The 26,870-nt window shown below is 44.9% G+C and overlaps 1 long non-coding RNA gene and 1 other non-coding gene across 3 annotated transcripts in view; one reads left to right on the top strand and one right to left on the bottom strand.

Annotated features, from left to right (window-relative positions):
* LOC135090035 (uncharacterized) overlaps positions 1 to 26,870 on the top strand; it is a 135,790-nt gene that overhangs the window by 15,079 nt on the left and 93,841 nt on the right. For both annotated transcript variants that reach the window (XR_010261738.1, XR_010261736.1), the window contains exon 3: positions 24,062 to 24,146. This is a non-coding gene — a long non-coding RNA (uncharacterized LOC135090035). The remainder of the gene's footprint in view (positions 1 to 24,061; positions 24,147 to 26,870) is intronic.
* Positions 10,066 to 10,147, bottom strand: Trnas-aga (transfer RNA serine (anticodon AGA)). Its single transcript has one exon. It is a non-coding gene; the product is annotated as a tRNA-Ser (tRNA).

The raw sequence follows: 26,870 nt of genomic DNA, 5'->3' as shown, positions 1-26,870 counted from the left end.
GTGAAATCAAAAGCTTTTTGTCTCATCAACTCCTCTCCTCTAACTGACTGTCTTCAGCCTCTCTCTCATCGCCGCAATGTTGTATCTCTTGCTATCTTCTGCCGTTATTTTCATGCTCTTCTGATCGTGCCAATTACATGTATTCCCTTTTCCCGCGGCCTCGCTGCACAAGACTCTCTTCTTCCTCTCACCCCTAATCTGTTCACTTCTCTAATGCAAGAGTTGACTAGTATTCTCAATCGATCATCCCTTTCTCTGGTAAACTCTGGAACTCCCTGCCTGCTTTTGTATTTTCACCTTTTTATGACTTGAACTCCTTCAAGAGGGAGGTTTCAAGACACTTATCCTTCAATTTTTGACTACTGCTTTGGTATCCATACTGGGACTAGCATCTATGTAGATATTTTTATTTTTATTGGTTTTTTGTTACCTTTGGCCGGTGTCCCTCCTACATAAATAAAAAGTGTGTGTGTGTGTGTGTGTGTGTGTGTGTGTGTGTGTGTGTGTGTGTGTGTGTGTGTGTACCATGCATTGGATAACACTTACTCCACGCATGGTAAGTGTAACATTCGCGTGCTTTCCTTCCTCCACCCACACCTCGCACCTCCCACAGTGCCCTCCACCCCCTTCACTATACCACCCACGCCATGAAGAGAGAGAGAGAGAGAGAGAGAGAGAGAGAGAGAGAGAGAGAGAGAGAGAGAGAGAGAGAGAGAGAGAGAGAGAGAGAGAGAACAACACACAGGACATACAAACACAGACAGACAGACAGACAGACAGACGGTCAGTCATATATATATAAAAGAGAAACAAGCAGAAAGGCATACAAACAAACAGACAGACAGACAGACAGACAGACATATCAGCACTGACAAACAGACAGACAAGCAGACCAATGTTTTTCTCTTCAATTAATTACATCTCAAAAAAAAAAAAGCATTCTTGTGGTCAAAATGGAGTATTATATTAAAAGGAAACGTGTTTATTATTATTATTATTATTTTATTATTATTATTATTATTATTATTATTATTATTATTATTATTATTATTATTATTATTAACATCATCATCCAAAACAAGCTATTTTTTTTTATGGATTTCAACTTTTTGTTATTGTTTTTAATGAAAGTACATGAACTGAAGGCAGATTATGCATTGTTCACCCACACACACACACACACACACACACACACACACACACACACACACACACACACACACACACACACACACACACACACACACAAGAAAAAAAGCAGAATGTGAAGAAGAAGTAGAGGAATGTAAATTAGAAGAAGAACAAGAAGAAGAAGAGGAAGAAGAATGTGTAGAAGAAGAAGAAGAAGAAGAAGAAGAAGAAGAAGAAGAGGAAAAAGAAGAAGAATGTGTAGAAGAAGAAGAAGAAGAAGAAGAGGAAGAGGAAGAAGAAGAATGTGTAGAAGAAGAAGAAGAAGAAGAAGAAGAAGAAGGAGAAGAAGAAGAAGAAGAAGAGGAAGAGGAAGAAGAAAAATGTGTAGAAGAAGAAGAAGAAGAAGAAGAAGAAGAAGAAGAAGAAGAAGAAGAGGAATAAGAAGAAGAAGAATGTGTAGAAGAAGAAGAAGAAGAAGAAAAGAAGAAGAAGAAGAAGAAGAGGAAGAAGAAGAATGTGTAGAAGAAGAAGAAGAAGAAGAAGTAGTTGAAGAGGAAGAAGAAAAATGTGTAGAAGAAGAAGAAGAAGAAGAAGAAGGAGTAGTTGAAGAGGAAGAAGAAGAATGTGTAGAAGAAGAAGAAGAAGAAGATGAAGGAGAAAAGTATTAGAAGAAGAATGAATCAGAAGAAGAAGAAGAGGAAGGAGAAGACGAAAAAGAAGAAGAAGAAGAAGAAGAAGAAGAAGAAGAAGAAGAAGAAGAAGAAGAAGAAGAAGAATATGAATCAAGAAGAAGAAGAAGAAGAAGAAGAAAAAGAAGAAGAAGAAGAAGAAGGAGAAGAATGTGAAGAAGAAGAAGAAGAAGAAGAAAAATAATGTGAAGAAGAAGAAGAAGAAGAATGTCAAGAAGAAGAAGAAGAAGAAGAAAAAGAAGAATGTGAATCAGAATAATAATAATAATAATAATAATAAGAATAAGAATAAGAATGTGAATCAGAAGAAGAAGAAGAAGAATAAGAATGTAAATCAGAAGAAGGAGAAGAAGAAGAAGAAGAAGAAGAATGTGAATGATAATAATGTGTGGTTGTTAGCTAGTTGTGTGAACGAGTGAATGAGCGAGACGTGTATGAGTGAACGAGCTAGGCTTCAGTCATAAGTGTTAAGTTGAAGTGCGCGGCCTGGCGCCGAGAGATCACCTACCTCCAGCCTTCTGTTCACACCTTCTGTGAATAAACACCTGCACTGTTACCTGCGTTTCCTGTGCCCCTGCTGGTCAAGAGTCGAACATGGCGCAGTGAGTAGGATCAGGACAAGGCTGCAGTGGGTACGGCGCAGAATGGAGAAGCAGTTGGAGGCGCTGGCTGCCCTGCTAGCGCGACAGTCGGAGCAGAGTCAGGCTCTGCTAGCGCGACAGTCGGAGCAGAGTCAGGCTCGCGAGGAGCGTTTAACCCAGCTGCTGGAGAGAGTGGGGACACAAGCTCCCAGTCGCACCACGGCGAGCAATGAAGGCGAAACCACAGCCCGCAGCACGTCTACCCAGGGCGCGAGGTTCCCGACGTCCGCCACCATCATTCCTCACTTAACGGCGTCAGCATCTTTACGTGAGTTCGACACGTGGCGCCATAAGTTTGAAGGATACGTAACCCTCGCCAGGATAGACTGTCTCTCCCTGGCTGAGCAGAGGGCGGCACTCGCTGCTGTCCTAGACGACGAGTGGACCCGTACACTTCGCTACGGGATAAGCTTACCGAGAGACGCGGAGTTAAGAACCATCCTCGATGCAATGTGTGAGTACCTGCGAAGCCAGCGCAACATCATCATGGATAGAAGAGACTTCTACTCCCGCGTGCAAGAAACGCAAGAAGGTTTTGACGACTTTTTATGTGCTGTAAAGGAAATCGCCAATTTCTGTGACTTTTGCGACCAGTGCATAAACCATCAGCTGCGTGACAGAATTGTCGTTGGGACACGAGACGAAGTGGCTCTGAAACGCATGCTGGAAAACAAGAAACTCACCCTTGAAAACGCCATAGATATTTGCAGAGCATCAGAGAGCGCTAACCAGTGTAGTGCAGTACTAAGGGGCGGCTCTCACTCTTCGAGCCATGGTGTGAACGCTGTCTCGAACTACAGGAAGGGCAGTTTCGGGGGCTCAAGCCCCACGGGCTGTTATCGTTGTGGCAAAGATTGTCGCAGTGACAAAAGGGGATGCCAGGCAATAGATAAAGTGTGTCGTAACTGCGGGAAAAGAGGGCATTTTGCGAGTGTATGTCAGCAGACAGTGAGGAAACGACGAGGAGCTTCGAGGAGTTCCTCAACTGTCTCTCCTCATCGCGGTGCAGGCCCGAGGCGGGGAGCCAGTGCCAGTGTATACCAGCTCTTATCAGGCGTATACACAAAGACGGTGACGGCACGACCTGCGCCCCAGGTGCTCATTACCGCCACACATCCCGCTGGAAGAGACAAGATTACGTGGACTCCTGACTCTGGGGCCGAAACGACCGTTATTGGCCTCGACACGGCAACACTCCTTGGAATCCCGCCCTCCAGCTTGGCGCCCGCTGATGGTGATGGACTTTATGCTGCCGGTAATCACCCCCTCACCTGTGTAGGAACTTTCTCGTCGCACTTGCAACTGGGCGACAGGGAAGCTGAGACTGTTGTGAGCGTGGTGAAGGAGGTGAAGGGGGGCGCTGCTTAGCTGGTACGATTCCATCGCTCTCGGAATCCTCCCCGAAGATTTTCCGGCTCAAATCCGACCGCTACGCAGGGAAGAACAGCACACCGGCAACAGCTCCATCAAGTACCCGACCGCCTCGCAGCCACCTCTATCTACGCCCACAGAAGTGATCAGCTGGCCTCATTCCTACGACCCAACGCCACAGCAGCGTGCGGGGCACGCTGCTGCTGTGATCAAGGCACACTGTGTGCCCGACGCCCTCTCACGTGCTCCAGTACAGGACCCAGTGGAGGAAGAGGATGCTGCTACTTCTGGTGACCTCGACCCTCTCCACTCAGCGGTCATCTCAGCGTTATCTGCCACCAATGAGGACGGCGTCCGCTTAGCACCACTCCAGGATCAGACTGTGGAAATGGTACGTGCCGCAGCAGCAAGAGACGGGGAGTACTGCTTGCTCAAGAACGTCATCATCGAGGGCTTCCCTGATCATTGCCACGACCTCGATCACCGCTTGCGTACGTACTGGCCGGTGCGCAGTCTGCTGGCCGTAGACGACGACCTGGTGGTTTACGGGCCGAGGCTTCTTATTCCTCACAGCCTCCGCCGAGAAACACTAGAGCGACTCCATGACAGTCATCAGGGGATGGAGCGCACCAAGCGACGGGCCCGACAAACGGTGTACTGGCCTGGTATGGACAGAGACGTTGAGAACGTCGTTTCTGGATGCTCACTATGCCGTCCACTCCTACCAAGCCAAGCCAACGAACCTCTCTGGCAGGACACGGACACACCCAGCAGGGTGTTTGAGTCAGTTTCTGCAGACTACTTCCACGCAGCAGGCCGTACATACCTCGTGTATGTAGATCGCTTGTCTGGGTGGCCTCACGTGTCTGCATGCTCACGTCCAGCATCGGCTGATCAGCTCGTTCGTGTCCTTCGGGGTGTGTTCGCCGACACGGGCGTGCCTGTTCTCCTGAGGACTGACGGTGGACCGCAGTTCACTTCTTCATCGGTACGGCGCTTCCTGGCTCGATGGGGGGTGGAGCATCGTGTATCTTCACCTCATTATCCACGCTCCAATGGTCACGCCGAGGCAGCGGTCAAGTCCGTGAAGAAGCTGATCCTCACGACCACACAGCAGGGACACCTGGACGAGGATGCGTTCGCTCGCGGGTTGCTGGAACTGCGCAACACTCCGAGGGCGGAAGGGCGATCACCAGCACAAGTCCTCTTCGGTCATCCTATGAGGTCCTGTGTCCCGGCTCATCATCGCTCATACGCTCAGCAGTGGCAGCGCGCTGCTGATGAGTGCGACGCCAAGGCAGAGCGACTGAGGAAGAAAGCGAAACTTCGCCACGACGCGTCCGCCCGTACTCTTCCTCTCCTGCACCTCGGTGGCCACGTCGACGTTCAAGATCACACGACAGGCCTCTGGGATCGCCTGGGTGTCATCGTGGCTGTTGGGCGAAGGAGAGACTACCTCATCAAGATGGGCAGCGGTCGCGTGATGTGGCGTAATAGAAGACACCTACGCCCACACAGACCTCTTGCTCCCCTTCCTGTCGAGCAGCACACCGCTCATGGCGGTGCAGCGCTTCAGCATCAGGGTCACGAGGAACACCACCATCCCGGCAGCCCGGAGCATCAGGGTAACGGGGTACACCGTGGCCGAGAGCAACCAGAGCGTCGAAGCAGCCGACAGCGTAGGGAGCCGAGACGACTGCAGGTGCGGTGGCACCGTAGCACCTACGATTAGTCGTACGTGTTCATTGTACGCTGTGTTTGTTTTGTGTATATGTACCGTGTTTTCTGTACTTCAATCATTGTAACTTTGTTTCATGTGTTACGGTAGCCATAACAAAGATAAGGAATCTTCCTTATGTCTCGGGGGAGGTGTGTGGTTGTTAGCTAGTTGTGTGAACGAGTGAATGAGCGAGACGTGTATGAGTGAACGAGCTAGGCTTCAGTCATAAGTGTTAAGTTGAAGTGCGCGGCCTGGCGCCGAGAGATCACCTACCTCCAGCCTTCTGTTCACACCTTCTGTGAATAAACACCTGCACTGTTACCTGCGTTTCCTGTGCCCCTGCTGGTCAAGAGTCGAACAAATAATAATAATAATGATAATATTAATAATAATAATAATAATAATGATAATAATAATAATAGTAATAAGGGTGTGAAAAGAAGAAGAAGAAGAAAAAGAAGAAGAAGAAGAAGAAGAAGAAGAATGTGAATTAGAAGAAGAAGAAAAAGAAGAAGAAGAAGAAGAAAAAGAAGAAGAAGAAGAAGAATGTGAAGAAAAGAAGAAGAAGAAGAAGAAGAAGAAGAAAAGAAGAAGAAGAAGAAGAAGAAGAAGAAGAAAAGAAGAAGAAGAAGAAGAAGAAGAAGAAGGTGAAGAATGTGAAGAAAAGAAGAAGAAGAAGAAGAAGAAGAAGAAGAAGAAGAAGAATGTGAAGAAAAGAAGAAGAAGAAGAAGAAGAAGAAGAAGAAGAATGTGAAGAAAAGAAGAAGAAGAAGAAGAAGAAGAAGAAGAAGAATGTGAAGAAAAGAAGAAGAAGAAGAAGAAGAAGAAGAAGAAGAAGAAGAAGAAGCATGTGAAGACGAAGAAGGAGAAAAGAAGAAGAAGAAGAATGTGAAGAAGAAGAAGAAGAAGAAGGATCAGAGGAAGTAGAAGAAGGAAAAGAAGAAGAAGAAGAAGAAAAAGAACAAGAAGGTGAATCAGAGAAAGAAGAAGAAAAAGAAGAAGAATGTAAATAATAATAATAATAATGATAATGATAATAATAATAATAATAATAATAATAATAATAATAATAATAAAAAAAAACATGAAGAATTTGAAGAAGAATTTGAAGAAGAAGAAGAAGAAGAAGAAGAAGAAGAAGAAGAAGAAAAAGAAGATGATGATGATGATAAAGAGGAAGAAAAAGAAGAAGAAGAAGAAGAAGAAGAAGAAGAAGAAGAAGAAGAAGAAGAAGAAGATGATGATGATGATGATGATGAGGAAGAGGAAGAAAAAGATGATGAAGAAGAAGAAGAAGAAGAAGAAGAAGAAGAAGAAGAAGAAGAAGAAGCAGAAGATGAAGAATGTGAAGATGAAGAATGTGAAAAAGAAGAAGATAAAAAAAAGAAGAAAAATGTAAGTAAGAAGAAGAAGAAGTAGAAGAGGAAGAAAAGTAGTAGAAAAAAAGAAGAAGGAAGAAAAAGAAGAAAAAGAGGAAGGAGAAGAAGATGAAGAAAAAAGAAGAAGAAAAAGAAGAAGAAGAAGAAGAAGAAGGAAAAAGAAAGAAAGAAAAAAGAAGAGGAGGAAGAAGAAGGAGAAGAAGAAAGAGAAGAAGAAGAAGTAGAAGAATAAGAAGAATGTGAGAAGAAGAAGGAAAGAAGAAGAAGAAGAAGAAGAATGTAAGAAGAAAAAGAAGAATGTGAATCAGACGTAGAAGAAGAAGAATGTGAAAGAGAAGAAAAAATAAAAAAGAGGAAGAAGAAGAAGAAGAAGAAGAAGAAGAAGAAGAAGAAGAAGAAGAAGGGGAAGAACTGGAATACATACATTTTTGACAGTTTTTCACATTTTACATTACATAGGTACATCACTGCAATATACAATATATTTTACAATCTGTACATGCATCACCATTGCAATATTTACATTTTGAAATAGTTAAGCATTTCACATTACATACATCACCATTGCAATATTTACATTTTTAAATAATTTCACTTTTCACATTACATACATCATGGCAATATACATACATCTTTTTTTAATTATTTTAAATACATCTTCATTTTGTATTTATTTTCCGTATTTTTATTTTATTTTTTGTTTATTTTGTTTATTTTATAATTTTTATTACATTTTTTGTGGATCCTGTGGACGTTCTCGCGCCGCTCACTCGTCGTCGTCTTGGAAGTGCAGCCGCGCGGCGAGCTGCCTGGCGCTGAGGTGTTCGGCCAGCGCCTCGACAGCCTGGCTCACCTGGGCAAGGGAGGGGCGGCGGCGGGGGTCCCACTGGGTGCACAGGTGGGACAGCCTCATGAGGGGCGCCCCCAGGAAGGTGCTCTGCGGCTCCTCCACCAGACAGTTGTTCTCCTGGGAGTTCTGGCGACAGTCCTCCGTGAGGCACTCCAGCAGGTAGCCGAAGCTGTACACGTCGCCAGAGGGCAGCACGCGCTCTCCCGCCAGCACCTCGGGCGCCATCCAGGCAGCCTCATCCTCGGAGTCCTCGGCGCAGGGCTTGGTGTCCTCGCCCTTCTTGTCCTGCTGGCCCTTGCCCAGGCTCGCCAGGAAGTCCTCGATGGTGTCCCCGCGGATCGCCTGTTTCGCCTTCTTCTTCGCCTCCTTGGCCTTTCTGTCCGTCAGGTCTAAGGGCTCCTCCACCAGCGCCTCCCCGACGCGACAGGCCACGCCGAAGTCAATGATATGGAACTCTGGGTTCCCGACGGCGCCGGTGAAGGTGATGTTGTTCATCTTGAGATCGTTATGAACAAAGCCCTTGGCGTGCACCTGCCGCAGCTGGTGGCAGACGCCGTCCAGCGACCTGAGGAACAGCCGCACCGAGCACTTCACCAGGTACTTGTTGTACGTCTGGCCCAGGAACTCCTGCACCAGTGCGGGGGGAGTCTGGCACACCGCCAGGAGGCGCGGCACTCCGCCCGCCCCGTCCAGCTCCGCCAGCACCCGCGCCTCCTTCAGCAGCTGCTCGGGCTCGCTGTCGTCCAGGAGTTCCTTCACCACGGCCTCAGTCCCATGATAGGTGAGCTGCTTGACGGAGCCGTAGGCGCCCTCGCCCAGGGGACGTCCGTCGCCCAGGCTGTGCAGCTGCTCCCGGGTGAGGAAGGCGACGTGGCGTCGCAGGAACTGTCCATCGTCTTCCACGTCCTCGGTTCGGACACCGCCTTCGTTTTCTTGCTCGTCATTCTTCTTCTCGCCTTCTTCTTCTTCTTCTCGGCTCTTGACTTTCATGTTTTCCTTGTCGTCGTTTTTATCCTTGCTTTTCTTGGATTTCTTCTTCTTGAATAGTCGCAGGAAACGTCGCAGAAAGGCGAAGCAGCCCAGGGGGCGCTGGTTCTCTTCGTGCTCTTCGTCCATCTGGTAATCTTCTCTTTATCGAAATCTCACTTTATGAAGCCGCGCTGGTCTTGGTGAGTTTTCCCGTTCTCGGGGAGTGGTAAGGTTACCCTTTGCAGTGTTCACACCTGTCACCACCACCGGTGCTTTTTTCTGTAAATGATTTTATCGTTTCTTGCAAATACAGCTTGGAGTTAAGACTTGTGTCTCCACCAATCAGCTTCCACTTGCCCATGTGCCCGTCTTTCCGGCATCTACACTATTTTTTTTCCCTTTCTGTGAAGGAACCAGTGCCTTTTTCTGTTGCACATGTACACTACACGTAATTATATGATGATGACAATACTCGTAGTTAACTTCCTGATCGCTCCGTGTTGAAAAAGAACAGAACATAAGAAATAAGGGAAGCTGCAAGAAGCGACCAGGCTTACACGTGGCAGTCCCTGTATGAAATATACCTACCTGTTTCCGCCTATCATCCCCATCCATAAACCCGTCTAATCTTCTCTTAAAACTCCCTCATGTCCTAGCACTAACAACATGATTACTGAGTCCGTTCCACTCATCTACCACTCTATTTGAGAACCAATTTCTTCCTATCTTTTTCCTAAAAATTAAATTTTTCAAGCTTGAACCCGTTATTTCCTGTTCTATCCTGGTTGCTGATCCTAAGAATTTTGCTTACATCCCCCTTGTTATAACCCTTATACCACTTACAGACTTCTATCAGGTCCCCCTCTTAACCTACGTCTCTGTAAAGAATGTAAATTCAACAGCTTCAGTGTAGCCTCGTAAGGAATACTCCTCATCCCCTGTATCCTTTTAGTCAATCTCCTCTGTGCTGATTCTAATAGACCTATATCTTTCCTGTAATGTGGGGACCAAAACTGCACAGCGTAGTCTAGCTGAGGTCTGACCAGCGCCAAGTATAACTTTAATATTACTTCGGGCCTTGTACTTTTAACACTCCTGAAAATGAATCCTGATACCCTATTTGCCCTGTTTCTGGCCTGTATGCATTGTTTTCCTAGGCGGAGTTGAGAGCTAGCTATAACTCCTAAACCTTTCTCGTACCCTGTACTACCAGAGTTTCGTTGTTTAATATGTACCTACTGTGTGGGTTTCCTGTACCTACGCTAAATACTTTGCGTTTGTTGATATTAAGCTGCAAAACGGAGTTTCTGTGTCTCGCAGTGAGTAGGATTCGAACCTACGCGGGAAGATCCCATCTGATTTCTAGTCAGACGCCTTAACCACTCGGCCATCACTGCTTAAATTCTCACTGAATGAAGAGACATACATACATACATACGTACATACTTACATGGAATAATAGTCACGGCAGGCAAGTACTTATTATACACACACACACACACACACACACACACACACACACACACACACACACACACACACACACATCAATGGTCCTCCCAGGGCATACTCGCACTGAAGAAAGGTAAAAAAATTCATAATTCATATGAAGACGAGAAGAAAACATTCCGATCATTCCATTCAGCAACACAAAGAGTGAAGGGATAAGAGAAGTGACTCATAATATTCACCAAATAAGACAGAAAGAAGAAAAGAAGAAAAATCAGAAATAAATACAAGTAGGCAAAAAATGAGTAAATAGATAAAGAGCCAAAAAATTACATCACTGTGAAACATTCTCTCTCTCTCTCTCTCTCTCTCTCTCTCTCTCTCTCTCTCTCTCTCTCTCTCTCTCTCTCTCTCTCTCTCTCTCTCTCTCTCTCTCTCTCTCTCTCTCTCTCTCTTTCTCTCTCTCTCTCTGAAGTGTGCATCCTTGTCATCTGTGCGTTACCTTGACGTGGCTTTGGAGGCGGGATGTGAAAGGGAGAGCGGATAGAGGGCGAGGGAGAGGGAGGGAGAGTCTGAAGGGGGAGGAAGATCAATGAGAGGGTCAAGGTTATTAAAAAATGCCTGATCCTTCGTGTGTGTGTGTGTGTGTGTGTGTGTGTGTGTGTGTGTGTGGTGTAGGAGAAAACAAAATACCTAATTTACTTGAGTAGCAAATCACAGACCCATAATTAGTGTATTTATTATGTTCTGTTGATTTGGCTGCATTTTTTATTTTATTTTATTGCTATTATGTAGAAGTTGAGAATGTGCATGGACGTGGTGTGAATGCGGGTGAAAGAGAGATGACAGGAAGAATGTTTATGGAGGAAAGATTGGACGTGCCAGTGTGGAGTGAAACAAAGGTGAAAGGAAGGGGTGATGTGTGTCTGGATGTGTGGATGGAGGGATGTCAGGTGGATGGATAGAGGCGTGACAATGGCGTAAGGCAAAGCAAGTTCTGAGAGTGAGCTGAAGAAGAGGGAGAAGACAGTAGAGTGGACCAGGAAAAGGTTGTGAATGAGTGGAAGTGGGTAGTGTGGAATAAGAGTGGCAGTGTCTGAAAAGTGGAGTTGTGGTTGTGCTGGGCAGGTGTGTGGGGTGAGACGGGCTGGAGGTGGTGTGAGGAGGTCAGTGTGGCTGTGGAGGAAAAGAAGCGTGCACATGGAGCCTGGCTGCAAAAAAGGTCATACAACAGATGCACGGAGAAGAGAAACCAAGCAAAGAGGTGAGTGGAAGTACAAGATGCAAAGATGAGGGCAGATGAGGGGTTGGGCACACATTCAGGATGCAATAGAATGAATGGGGAGATTTAAACAGTGTACAGTGTACCAGTGAAGGGAGAGGAAGTATGAGAGGCTGTGAGGGACATGAGGAAAAGGAGAGGTGCAGGTTTGGATACACTGCTGCCAAGTGTTTGAAGAGTGGTGAGGAGGTTACTAAATGTGTGCTTTATTGCTCTCCAAGGTGCCACAACTCTGGATAAATGGATGTGTAGTTACCCTGAATATATACGACAAAAAAAGTGATAGGCTCCAGTTACAGGGGACATCAGTTTGCTGAGTGTGGCAGGGAAGGTGTACGGGAGGCTTCTCAAAAGGAGAATCGGACAGAGAACAGAGAATGCCATCCCGGAGGAGCAGTGAGGCTGTAGAAAGGGAAGAGGTTGTGTAGATCAGGTTTTTGCAGTTAGGCAGCAGTGTGACATGTCTTTTGGAAAGGGAAGGAAGTGCTGCTTTTTTGGCGTTGAAGGACTTGGGGAAAGTGTGTGATAGGACTGGTGTTACCGCGAGCAGGCGGCGAAGGTTGATTCAGACCGACACGATGACACGAATCATTTATTGAATCCGATTGAATAAAGTTGGATCAGTTTGAATTCGCTTGAATTCGGTCAAAACCTGAAGACATACATTAATGATCATAGACAATATTCTATATGAATAATTTGTGTAGTACAGGTATGATGCTGCACGTTAATTTTTTTTTTTTATATATAGGAAGGACACTGGCCAAGGGCAACAAAAATCTAATAAAAAAAAAATGCCAACTGAAATGCCAGTCCCATAAAAGGGTCAAAGCAGTGGTTAAAAATTGATGAATAAGTGTCTTGAAACCTCCCTCTTGAAGGAATTCAAGTCATAGGAAGGTGGAAATACAGAAGCAGGCAGGGAGTTCCAGAGTTTACCAGAGAAAGGGATGAATGATTGAGAATACTGGTTAACTCTTGCGTTAGAGAGGTGGACAGAATAGGGGTGAGAGAAAGAAGAAAGTCTTGTGCAACGAGGCCGCGGAAGGATGGGACACATGCAGTTAGCAAGATCAGAAGAGCAGTTGGCATGAAAATAGCGGTAGAAGACAGCTAGATATGCAACATTGCGGCGGTGAGAGAGAGGCTGAAGACAGTCAGTTAGAGGAGAGGAGTTGATGAGACGAAAAGCTTTTGATTCCACCCTTTTACACATTAAACAACCAAATACACATTAAACAACCAAAATCTGGTAGGTACAGGGTACGAGAAAGATTTAGGAGTTATAGTTAGCTCTGAACTCCGTCTAGGGAAACAATGCATAGAAGCCAGAAACAAAGCAAATAGGGTACTAGGATTAATTTTTAGAAGTGTTGAAAGTAGAAGGCCGGAAGTAATATTAAAGTTATACTTGGCGCTGGTCAGACCTCATCTAGACTACGCTGTGCAGTTCTGGTCCCCACATTACAGGAAAGATATAGGTCTATTAGAGTCAGTACAGAGGAGAATGACTAAAAGGATACAGTGGATGAGGAGTATTCCTTACGAGGCGAGGTTGAAGCTGTTAAATTTACATTCTCTAGAGAGACGTAGGTTAAGAGGGGATCTGATAGAAGTCTTTAAGTGGTATAAGGGTTATAACAAGGGAGATGTAAGCAAAATTCTTAGGATCAGCAACCAGGGTAGAACAAGAAATAACGGGTTCAAGCTTAAAAAATTTAGGTTTAGGAAGGAGATAGGAAAAAATTGGTTCTCAAATAGAGTGGTAGATGAGTGGAGCAGACTCAGTAATCATGTAGTTAGTGCTAGGACACTAGAGAGCTTTAAGAGAAGATTAGACAAGTTTATGGATGGGGATAACAGATGGAAATAGGTAGGTGTGTTTCATACAGGGACTGCCACGTGTAAGCCTGGTCGCTTCTTGCAGCTTCCCTTATTTCTTATGTTCTTATGTTCACCCTGTCTAGTAGAGCAGTATGAGTGGAACCCCCCCCAGACATGTGAAGCATACTTCATACATGGACGGATAAGGCCCTTGTACAGAGTTAGCAGCTGGGGGGGGTTAGAAAAACTGGCGGAGACGTCTCAGAACACCTAACTTCATAGAAGCTGTTTTAGCTAGAGATGAGATGTGAAGTTTCCATTTCAGATTATAAGTAAAGAACAGACCGAGGATGTTCAGTGTAGAAGAGGGGGACAGTTGAGGGTCATTGAAGAAGAGGGGATAGTTGTCTGGAAGGTTGTGTCGAGTTGATAGATGGAGGAATTGAGTTTTTGAGGCATTGAACAATACCAAGGTTGCTCTGCCCCAATCATAAATTTTAGAAAGATCAGAAGTCAAGCGTTCTGTGGCTTCCCTGCGTGATATGTCTACCTCCTGAAGGGTTGGACGTCTATGAAAAGACGTGGAAAAGTGCAGGGTGGTATCATCAGCGTAGGAGTGGATAGGACAAGAAGTTTGGTTTAGAAGATCATTAATGAATAATAAGAAGAGAGTGGGTGACAGGACAGAACCCTGAGGAACACCACTGTTAATAGATTTAGGAGAAGAACAGAGACCGTCTACCACAGCAGCAATAGAACGGTCAGAAAGGAAACTTGAGATGAAGTTACAGAGAGAAGGATAGAAACCGTAGGAGGGTAGTTTGGAAATCAAAGCTTTGTGCCAGACTCTATCAAAAGCTTTTGATATGTCCAAGGCAGCAGCAAAAGTTCCACCAAAATCTCTAAAAGAGGATGACCAAGACTCAGTAAGGAAAGCCAGAAGATCACCAGTAGAGCGGCCCTGACGGAACCCATACTGGCGATCAGATAGAAGGTTGTGAAGTGATAGATGTTTAAGAATCTTCCTGTTGAGGATAGATTGAAAAACTTTAGATAGGCAGGAAATTAAAGCAATAGGACGGTAGTTTGAGGGATTAGAACGGTCACCCTTTTTAGGAACAGGTTGAATGTAGGCAAACTTCCAGCAAGAAGGAAAGGTAGATGATGACAGACAGACTAGATGTTGACAGACAGTTGTTACACTTACGTGTTTGGGTCTTGGGGTAATCGTTAAGTAACGCGCACGCCCTTTCTGACAGGTGCTCCAGGTATGTCTATCTACTTCTGTCTCTGCACCGACACACGTCCTCCCTGCACGAGTGTCCTCAGCAAAGTTTCCCAATCGTCCTCAGTTACTGCCTGGGTTCCTACCTTGTCCATCGTTATCCATTAGCGACGGCGAGAAGGCCGGCCTCATCTTAGCCTCATGTCATAACAAGCATCCTTCATCTCCTTACATCAACACTACCTCAAAGATGTCAGGATCTCTAGTGGTCTTTCTTCTTACGATGTGCTCCCCCTGGTGAGACTCCCGTGACTCGGTTGTCACGTGCAAGCATTGAAGAATCCTTGTCCTCCCCCTGGTCTACCACGTCCAGTTCGGCTCCAAGAGTTAAGAGTCCATCTGGAGTGACCTTGCTTCCTCTCTTGTTCATGCAAGATGTCTGAGTCCAAGACACTCAAACCCCTCGCTTGAGCGTCGTTGCAGGTAACCAATGATAGCATCTCGCCTCTGTCCTCTGTAAGTACACAGCCATAAGCACACAAACCACTCCCTGGTAGTGTTTAGCCTCTACAAGCACACAAGCTCACCGTCTGGTGGTGTCTAACCACCCCTGGTGGTGTCTTGATCCCTGCAAGCACACAAGCTCACTTCCTGATGAAGTCTGGTCTCTACAAGCACACAGTCTCACTCCCTGATGGTGTCTGATCCCTGTAAGCACACAAGCTCACCCTCTGGTGATGTCTAGCCTATGCAAGCATACAAATGCACTCCCTGATGGAGCCTGATACTCTGCAAGCACACAAGCTCACTTCCTGATTGTATCTGCTCCCTGCAAGCACACAAGCTCAGTCCCTGAGGGTGTCTGCTCCCTACAAGCACACAAGCTCACTCTCTGATGGTGTTCGGTCTCTGTAAGCACACCAGCTTACTCCTTGATGGTGTCTGATCCCTGCAAGTACACAGACTCCCTTCCTTATGGTGTCTGGTGTCTGCCAGCACACAAGCTCTCTCCCTGATAGTGTCTGATCTCTGCAAGCATACAAACTCGTTCCCTGGTATAAGCATACAAACTCAGTCTCTGGTGGTAGCCTCAGCAAGCAAACAGCCTCAGTCCCTGGTGGTAGCCTCAGCAAGCAAACAACCTCAGTCTCTGGTGCTAGCCTCTGTAAGTATAAAAACTCAGTTCCGGTTGCCTCAGCAAGCAAACAAACTCAGTCCCTGGTGGTTGCCTCAGCAAGCAAACAAACTCAGTAACTCAGTCCCTGGTGGTTGCCTCTGTAAGCAAACAAACTCAGTAACTCAGTCCCTGGTGGTTGCCTCTGTAAGCAAACAAACTCAGTAACTCAGTCCCTGGTGGTTGCCTCTGTAAGCAAACAAACTCAGTAACTCAGTCCCTGGTGGTTGCCTCAGTAAACATACAACCTCTGTCCTTGGCAGTAGCCTCTGCAAGCAAACAAACTCAGGCTCTGGTGGTAGCCTCTGTAAGTATACAAACTCATTTCTGGTTGCCTCTGCAAGCAAACAAACTCAGTCCCTGGTTGTTTCTTTAAGCAAACAAACCAGTCCCTGGTTGTTTCTTTAAGCAAACAAACTCAGTCCCTGGTTGTTTCTTTAAGCAAACAAACTCAGTCCCTGGTTGTTTCTTTAAGCAAACAAACTCAGTCCCTGGTTGTTTCTTTAAGCAAACAAACCAGTCCCTGGTTGTTTCTTTAAGCAAACAAACTCAGTCCCTGGTTGTTTCTTTAAGCAAACAAACCAGTCCCTGGTTGCCTCTGTAAGCACAGTCCCTGGTGGTTGCCTCAGCAAGCAAACAAACACAGTCCCTGGTGCTTGCCTCTACAAGCAAACAAACTCAGTCCCTGGTTGCCTCTGTAAGCAAACACAGTCCATGGTGCTTGCCTCTGTAAGCAAACACAGTCCCTGGTGCTTGCCTCTGTAAGCAAACACAGTCCCTGGTGCTTGCCTCTGTAAGCAAACACAGTCCCTGGTGCTTGCCTCTACAAGCAAACAAACTCAGTCCGTGGTGTAACAACTGTCTGTGTACGAATACATTATCCTATAAGTAACGTGCACAATCATACCTGTATTACACAAATTATTCATATAGAATATTGTCTATGATCATTAATGTATGTCTTCAGGTTTTGACCGAATTCAAGCGAATTCAAGCGGATCCAACCGGATTCAATCGGATTCAATAAATGATTCGTGTCATCGTGTGGGTCTGAATCAACCTTCGCCGCCTGCTGGCGGTGACAACTGGTAAGAAAAGTATGGGACGTTTTCAAAGTTTGTGGAGTTGGAGGCAGCTTGTTATTATTATTATTATATGAATCAACGAAGGCGACCCACTGGAAAGCACGAATGCATAAGCCCGAGGGCCCATTGGGTGGCACTTCTCTGATAACTGAAGGTTTTGTAACAGGAAGAAAGCAGAGAATAGGAAGATTTGGAAAGATGTAGTAGGTAGAGTGCTGAGAGAGAAGAAAGGTATTCACAAGTTTTTAAAAAGTTTCACAGTTCCAGGTGTTGTAAGGAGGGAAGCGTTTCTGTGTATATGGCAGGACATGTGTGAGAGTTGGTGGTGGCGTGAGTGGAGGGAGAGGTGGTGGAGGGAGGTATGCAAGATTAAGTGGAGAGGAGGTGGAAGAGGTGGATTGTTTCAAGTACTTGGGATCAAGTCACAGTGGACACAAGAGTTGAGACAGAGGTGAAGTGCGGAGTGAAAGAAGCAGGAAAAGTTTTTGGTGGACTAAGAAAGATCCTCAAGCAAAGGACACTGGTGTGAGTGTACAGAGAGAGAGTTATATGTGGGAATAGTGGTATCCGCTGTGCCGTGTGGTGCTGAAACATGGAACACGGGAGCAGCGGAGAAGAAACTGTTAAGTGTACAGGAAACGAAGTGTTTGTGGAGTGTGTGTGGAGTAACATGGTGGGATCGATAGAGTAAGAAATGAGGAGGTAAAAAGTACTGGTGTTTTGAGAGAGTTGGCTGGATGGTAGACCGGTTTGTGTTATGATGCTTTAATTGGGCCTGTGGAGAGAATAGAGGAGAGAGTGGTAGGCCTATATAGATACGAGGGAATACATTATTATGAACTGGTCTTTGTGACTGAAGTGAGAAAGCATGTGCATGAGGTAACTCAGCCCTTCAAAGGATACTTTCGCCCTGGAGAGGTTACTGTGGCACTGAAACGGACACGGAATCAGTTTCTCTTCAACAGTGACTCCGTTGATGGCAATGATGTCTTGAAAGATTATTTTGTTGAGCTGCAGGCGAGTGACAGAGTGTGAATTGAATTTGAGTCATTGCAGCCAGGAACCGTTTGTACTATTACATATTGTCATTATCTCTCCCTATTGTTGCTGTGTTTGTAATTATGATGTTATTATGTTAGATAATATTATGTGTATGTGTGTGTGTGTGTGTTTGTGTGTGTGTTGTGTTTGTGTTGTGTTATGTTGTGTTTTGTGTTGTGTTTGTGTTGTGTTTGTGTTTGTGTTGTGTTTTGTTTGTGTTGTGTTTGTGTTGTGTTTGTGTTTGTGTTGTGTTTTGTTTGTGTTGTGTTTGTGTTCGTGTTGTGTGTGTTGTGTTGTGTTGTGTTGTGTGTGATGAAAGATGATCCTCTCTCCCCAAAGAGGTCCTCTTCCGTGTGTGTGTTGTGTTGTGTTGTGTTGTGTGTGATGAAAGATGATCCTCTCTCCCCAAAGAGGTCCTCTTCCGTGTGTGTGTTGTGTTGTGTTGTGTTGTGTGTTGTGTTGTGTGTGATGAAAGAAGCTCCTTTCTCCCCAAAAAGGTTCTCTTCCGTGTGTTGTGTTGTTTTGTGTTGTGTTAGTGTAAGTAAAGCGATGATACAACGATGATTACATGATGCAATGCGTTCCACGATGATAATACACGATGATAATACACGATGCGTCCCACGATGATAATACACGATGATAATACACGATGCGTCCCACGATGATAATACACGATGATAATACACGATGATAATACACGATGCGTCCCACGATGATAATACACGATGATAATACACGATGATAATACACGATGATAATACACGATGATAATACACGATGATAAGACACGATGCGTCCCACGATGATAATACACGATGATAATACACGATGATAATACACGATGATAATACACGATGCGTCCCACGATGATAATACACGATGATAATACACGATGATAATACACGATGCGTCCCACGATGATAATACACGATGCGTCCCACGATGATAATACACGATGATAATACACGATAATAATACACGATGATAATACACGATGATAATACACGATGCGTCCCACGATGATAATACACGATGATAATACACGATGCGCTCCACGATGATAATACACGATGACAATACACGATGATAATACACGATGCGTCCCACGATGATAATACACGATGATAATACACGATGCGCTCCACGATGATAATACACGATGACAATACACGATGATAATACACGATGCGTCCCACGATGATAATACACGATGATAATACACGATGATAATACACGATGATAATACACGATGACAATACACGATGATAATACACGATGCGTCCCACGATGATAATACACGATGATAATTCACGATGACAATACACGATGCGTTCCACAATGATGATACACGATACATAGAGGCGAACCCTTCTTTCCTTCAGGGTCCATTTAAATCCAATGGGCAATGGCGTCGACGCTTGCAGCCCCTCACAGTGAACGCGAGGTCATGGTGACCAAGAGCCACCCACCATTCGCCGGACACTGCCATGGAGGAAGCACGGTCCTCCCCTAAAGGGCTCCTGGGCTGGCAGTATTTGCCGTAGGGTGTGTGGTGGCGTCTCCTTGGGCTGTCAGGGGCTGCAAGTGACGCTAACAATTTCGTAGGTGGAGCAGAAGAGGAGGCTGGCGTGGACCTTGGGCCCAGATCCAGCCAGCTGCAGTCGGCCGCCTGCTCCTCCACCGCGTCCACCAAGTCTTTCCCCGGCCTGAACAAATTTGGTCCCAAGTTTCCGAAAGTGATTTAATTTTGCATCGAAAAGAAAATTGCCGACTTGCGATGAAAAATGAGTTGGGTTGACGCGAGTCGAGGAATCAGCTTGCCAGCGAGGCGAGGCGGGAACCTTTTGCTGTGAGCGCCTCGGGTGTTGCCTCTGTGTTTGTTGCCCTCAAATGTGCGTGTGTCTGTGAGGCAATCATTCATTAAGGCAGCGACCTCTGCTTGCCTGCTCTGCCCTCTTGAAGCGAGTTAGTATTAGAGAAAACTTGAACGATGTTGTGTGTGACTGTCAAATGTGATCCAGCAGGTCTCACACTTTGAGATCAATCTCTTGGTCTTCAAGGGAGGAACCGCCTGGAAACACCGCCTGTATCTTTCTCTGCACCAACCTTCCTAACATTTAACTTTTCATTAGTGTTCATTGTTTTGAAGCAGCAATTCGAATTCTTTTATTTTCAAATTTCATTACGTAACATGTAGTGCTTCAGCCTAACAAACCCAGGAATAGATATACTATTGTTCGTCTTATATAAAGGACCGTTTTCTGTGTTATCACAAAAAACTGAGCAATTTCTGGATAAACTGACATATTATGAACTTAATGTAACAATCATTGCGCCAAGTGGCTGATGATAGGTAATTATTACTACTACTACTACTACTACTACTACTGCTACAAGTAGTACTAGCAGTATTATGGACACTGAAGACTTAGACGTATTGTAAACTCTCGAATGCCATTAAATGGTAATAAAAAAAGAGAGGTTACATAAATTTGCGACTTGGTAGAAGTTTGATAATTTTCATTGTGAGGTATATTGTAGTTATTAATATTATTAGTAGTAGCAGCAGTATTAACAATCCCTTGGGCTAAAAGCAGCAATCACACAGGAATAAAGAGAATATTTCCCTTTGTTTATAGAATCAGCGGTTCACTCATCGCCCACATAACATACATGCCTTCCTGCAGCCTCCCTCGTGTTCCCACGTGTCCATGTCTGTCCGTCTCTGTGCTGCTTCATTTTCCTTCCTTCACTGTCATCTGTGGTGGTCTTATCACTATGCAACTCTTTATAGAGAGGTTAATTATTGATGGAAGGCGACTGACGAGAGAAGGTGTCAGCAATGCAACAATGGAAACACCACGCACATCGAGAAATTGCTGAATATTGAGATCTCTGTAGCTCAAAGCTCTGCGAGAGCCCAGTGGTTGTGCCCTGTACCCATGTAATTTCATTCATTCTTTTATGTACATCATTGCCCTAATGACTGATACTGAAACAAATAAAAGTCATTGTAAAATTAGTTAAATATCGGTAAACATAAAACTGGGCAAATAAAAGTAAGTCTATAGTAAAAGAGCTAAGAGTAAGACAAAGGTAAAGCACGAAGTAAAAATACAATTACAGAAAAATAAAATTTTAGTAAAATTTAATAAAATGTTGTTATAAGCCATTGTAAAACCAAGTTTGTAGTGAAAAAAAAAAAAAAAAAGATAAATAAAATACATAAAAAAATACCATCATATCTAATGACAGTGTCTTGAGGCAACAGTGACAGCAAGTGTCTGGCACCGAGAAATATGCACTGTGTTTTATTAGTGTTGATCATTAACCCATTCTTGAGAAAATATTGTTTTGCCTTAACAAGGGTTAATGATATTCTCTAGGTCTGCTATAGGACCACTGTGAAGAAACTGAGTGTCATGAAATAAAGTACAGTCACTGATGCACTTAGCCATGTCATTAAGATGTATAGTGAACAATACTGGTCCAAGGATGTTGCCTTGAGGGACACCGAAATGGACATTTACTTTGGTAGATGTTGCCCTTTGCAGTTTGAGTGGCTGAGTCATATTGTATAAATAGTTGTTGAAGGAGTCTATGTTGAGGTCACAACACTTTCCCAGGAGGATGTCATGGCTGACACTGTCGAATGCTTTAGACAAATCACACAGCATCAACAGTGACACTCTCTTGTGGTCAATATTACTGTAAGTATTATCTGTTATAATAGTTAGCGCAGACTCAGTAGAGAGATTAGGTCTAAAGCCATGCTGGCTGTTAGAAATGTATTTGTTATCCTTTAAAAATTGTAAAAGCTGTTGACATACATTTTTTTTCCGATATCTTGGAGAACATCGGTAAAAGAGGAACAGGACGATAATTGTTTGAATCATTAAACTCACCTTTCCTTAGCAAAGGAACGACACATGCGTTTTTCCAAGCCTGAGGAAATACTGTGGTAACAATTGAGCCATTTATGACGCATGTTAGGTACGATGTAATAAGATATAAGGCTTCCTTGATAAATTTGAGCAAAATTCCATCTGAGCCCATAGAATGTGTTTCAATTTTACTTTTTACTGTTAATATGAGTGTGTTGGTGTCTACTGGCTTGGGTCTGAATTTTTCAGTCACACTGCTGTACTTTATGAAAAGAAGGGTGCAGGGGGGATGACTGACTGCACTAGTGTCTGCTGCGTTGTCATATGTTGTCTTTCCTACATTTGCAAAGAAATGATTAAAGTCTTCTGCTTTTTCAAAGACATTATGAAGTTCATGTTTTTTCTCGATCTACTTTTCTTGCTGGGAACTAGTTCTTCTATCACATTCCATATGGCCGATGAATTTTGCTTGCTTTTATTAAACTTTTTAAGATAATATATATATATTTTTTTTATCAGCACCAGTAAGAGACTTTATTTCTTTCTTCTCACTCGCGCATTGCTGTTGCAGGCAAATATTGGGTCTGTCTCTCCTCAGCTTGGTGCGGGTGTCGTCACGCTGCCTCACTGCTACACGCAAACCCTCAGTGAGCCAAGGCGCTGCAGGTCTGCTTACTGCCTTAGTTACTAAAGGAGCACACTCATCCCGACAAGTGATTAAATTAGTATTAAAATATCATGTTGCAGATCAACGTCGCCTGTGGTCAGTATTTGATAAAAATGATGGGATTCTAGCATGAGTAGCTCACAAAAGGAGCCCTTGTTTTATTTAGCAAGAAGACAAAAAGTTTTTAGTTCATGCTCTCTCTGTCTTCATGATATTTATTGTAATACCAATTAGGTCACGATGAGTTGCTGGCCCAGGAACAACAGAGGTGGCTAAAACACTTTCTGGTTTATTATTAATGATCAGATCCAGCACTGTGGTTGTGGTTGACGTCATCCTAGTGTACTCATTTATCATTGGTGTGAGTCTGCTATTTCTGATAATACCATTAATTTTGTTTTTCTTGGAAAATAAATCATCATTAAAATCACATAAACATATAAAGCCATTTCTTACATACAGACAATTGTTTCAACACATCTTGGACATATTCAGAAGAGGAAGCTGGGGTCTTGGGGTGTCTTTAAACACAACCTATAATAAAAGCTGGCAACTTACGGCACTGTACACTCGTCCATAAGTCCTGGACACCGGACTGCTTAGGAGTAGGTAGTTTTATCACACTTGCCTTCAGTTGCTTGCTTACATATATGCAGACTCCTCCGCCACGTCCACCATCACACCTGTGTGTTGTGAAGTTAGGAATGGTTACATGTTCATCAGCAATTTCATTACGAAGCCACGTCTCGGTAACACAACAAATCGACATTTCTTTCGTGTACAAGATGCTTAATGTCATCAAGGTTTGACTGTAGAGACCGGGTGTTTGTATGTTAAATAGTTATGAAATCGTTTTTAATATCAAACACATCGGCAGCATCCTCCTCGCCACATCCCTAACCGCTGTAGTAACTACATAGGCGAGATTTGTGTCCAAGTGTATGGCATCCTTCACACCTCAGCTTGTGGTCGTACCTACACGTCAACTGTTTGTGGTTGAATTCACCGATATTGTAGCTTCCTAGTTTCTTCTGATTACGCTGCTGCATATTTGTGGATGGAAAGATTCTTCGGCAGTGCGTATTGTGCGTATTGTGTAGTGAAAATGTTGCTTCGGAGTGTGTTCCCCAGAGTGTATTTGGTGTGCGTTCTGAACCCTGATCTTCGAGGCCTTAAGGAGTTATCTAGCGTCCACCTACCGGGCGTACGACCATGAGCACCCAGCTGAGCAGGTGCTGGTGGGGCAGCGTGGGGCATCGGACGTGGTTTGGGAGGATAGGCAGGGTGGGGCATCGGACGGGGTGGGGGAGGGTAGGCAGTGGAGTGAGTGGAATGAACGCTGATTGACATTTGTGAAATACCGTTTTGAGCAGTGGATATGTTGGGACAGTGTTGGTACTTTACCTTGGCCGGCGGGGGATGAGAGTGCTAGGAGGTGGAGGATTGGCAACACAAAGCTGCTGTTCACTGTTGAATGTATTTTGTCTTTCTAACACTTATTCGCTGTTGAAGGGATTCGATTGTTGTGTAGGCAGTTTTGACTTCTGTGTTCAGTAGTTCGACCTCCAACTTTTTTGTTTCTATCTTGCATATTATTGTTTCAGTGTCTTGTGTGAGTTTATGAACTTTAACAGCTAGATCGTCAATAATTTTGTTGTTTTCCTGCGTATTCCCCAGTGTTGGCTGCGCTACCTGCGGACTGAATGGAGACAGGGATGCTGGGAGCGTCATTGGTGACCTCGCATTGCCGGATGGTGATAAGGTGAGCCGCAGGTGAGGAGACGGTGTAGGATTTGGCCACGAGTCATCCCCATCCCCCTGCTGCATAAGAGGTGTCTGGAGCTCCTCGAGGGGTGGAGGGGCTGGATGCCCATCCCCGGGCTGAGGATGGGCTGGTTGCAGGACCATGGGCAGAGTAGGGGCCGGCTGCAGGCCCTCGGGCGGCGGGTGGGCTGGTTGCAGGATCTCGGGTGGCGGATGAGCTGGTTGCAGGACCTCGGGCGGCGTGTGGGCCGGCTGCAGGATCTCGGGCGGCCGGTGGGCCGGCTGCAGGACAGGTTCTACTGTTGCAGAACATCGAGCGACGGGTGGGCCGGTTGCAGGATCTAATTCGGCGGGTGGGCTGGTTGCAGGCCTCAGATGGCAATTAGGCATTTGCAGGACCCAGGATAGAGAGGGGATCGGTTGTAGAACCTCGGGCGAAGAGAAGGCAGGCCAGGAAGGCTGCAGGGGTGGTTCTGTTTCACTGGCTGGTGAAGGGGTGTCCCTGTCGGCGTCAGGTGAGAGGTGGGCTGGCCGTGGTGAGTCACTTGTGTGGCTTGACATTTGCCAAGAATCATGGCAATGAGCTGGTCCTTTTTCCCTAGATATTTGTGATCCCCAATTCACGGCACCTTTACTGGAGACCTGCCTTACGGAAGTTTTTGGCAAGGAATTCTCTTGTTTGCTTTTGTAATGAGGGGGTGCCGCCATATTGTTTTAAGTTTTGAGTGAAGGGTGTGTGTGTAATTAGGTGCAAGTAGTTTTGTGTGATGCAAGAGAGTTGTCTTTAGAGGGCAGACTGTGAATGCTCCCTTGTGTTGTGAGACACAAACGTTGAGTGAGGTCACAGCTGAGTTAATGGTAAGTTCACAGCACCTTCTGATTCAGTGATTCAGCAATTATCGTTTCAGCAGGTGTGTACTGCCTCCTCTGAATCTACTGCCTACCGCTACTTTCACGCTGACAGCTCTTCTGATCTTGCTACCTGCATGTCTCCACTCCTCCTGCGGCGTCGCAGCGCAAGACTTTTCTCTTATCCGTCTCTTGCCACTCTTGCCAAATTGTATCGCACTGCATTTCTTTGTATTGAATTCCATCTGCCACTTTTGGCTCCGCTCCCTAAGCTTTGATTTCCAAACTATCCTCATACGGCTTCTATCCTTCTCTCTGCAACTTCATCTCAAATTTTCCTCTTGACCGTTCTATTGCTGCTGTGGTAGACGGTAACTGTATTTATCCTCAATCTATTAACAGTGGTGTTACTTAGGGTTTTGCCCTGTCACCCACTCTCTTCCTATTATTCATGGATGATCTTCTAAACCAAACTTCATGTCCTATCCACTCCTACTCTGATGATACCACCCTGCACTTTTCCACGTGTTTTCGTAGACGTTGAACCCTTCAGGAAGTAAAGAGTTCACGCAGGGAAGCAACAGAACGCCTGATTTCTTATCTCTACCCAGGTCGAACTGGTCTTCAGGCATGGACCCTATGTGATTTGACAACCGCCTCAACTTTTTCTTCATTAACTTCTGCAAGATTGGCGGTCTTAGATCTAATTTTCAATCTGTAGAACACCACCTCTCCTCTACTAAGCCTCATCTTGTTTTCCTCACTGAAACACAGGTGTCTGAGGCAACTCACAGTAGCCGCGATTCTGTTACCTCTTACTTTCTCTCTCTCTCTCTCTCTCTCTCTCTCTCTCTCTCTCTCTCTCTCTCTCTCTCTCTCTCTCTCTCTCTCTCTCTCTCGTTCCTTGATAATAAGAGGTGGTGACGGTGCGCTCAATTACCTGTAAATACCTGCGTTTATCTCTCATTTTTGCGGCAGCTTCCCCACGCGACTTCCTCAGTGGGGAGGGAGAGGGCAGGGAGATGCAGGGAAAGGGAGAGTGGGAATAGGGAGAAAGAGAGGGACGGAGGGAAGTGACGTGAAGAGGACGGAAGCAGAAGTCGAATGAGAGAGAGAGAGAGAGAGAGAGAGAGAGAGAGAGAGAGAGAGAGAGAGAGAGAGAGAGAGAGAGAGAGAGAGAGGCTAACACAGTCACAGATATGAAATATAAAGAATGGAAAGAAAAAAAAAACAAATATGCAAACATATGGTATATATTTTACCTTTCAAAATCGTGTTTCACTTGTCCACTTAATATTATTATTATTATTATTATTATTATTATTATTATTATTATTATTATTATTGTTATTATTATTATTATTATTATTATTATTCTTACTGTTGTTGTTGTTATTTTTGTTGTTGTTGTTGTTATTAGTATTAGGAGCGAAGACAAGTTTACTCTGGAGGTTGTTGTTTCATTTTGAGCAGCCCGGCACGACCCGGCCCGGCCCCTCCGTAACGCTATTCAAACGCTAATATCTCCGGATCTACGCGCCCGATCGTAACGAAATTAGCAACATATGATACCACAATTTTATCAGTTTTATATGATATAGCTTTCATCTCCTCTGTGGGTGAAGTCAATGGGTAACTTGCAAAAAGCTGAAGGCTTTTGTTTGTCTCAACAAGAGCAGACGCACACCACTGAACGCAGAATGAAATTTCCCATCCAGCTCAACAAAATAATCTTTCAAGACATCACTGCCATCAACGGAGTCAGTGTTGAAGAGACACTGATTTAGTGTCCGTTTCAGTGCCAAGTAACCTCTCCATGGTGAAAGTATCCTTTGAAGGGCTGAGTTACCTCCTGCAGATGCTTTCTCACTTC

The sequence above is a fragment of the Scylla paramamosain genome, chromosome 34, assembly GCF_035594125.1.
Source record: "Scylla paramamosain isolate STU-SP2022 chromosome 34, ASM3559412v1, whole genome shotgun sequence".
Taxonomy (NCBI): Eukaryota; Metazoa; Arthropoda; class Malacostraca; order Decapoda; family Portunidae; genus Scylla; species Scylla paramamosain.
Note: the sequence above shows the minus strand (reverse complement) of the source record. Positions and strands in the feature narration are given on the sequence as shown.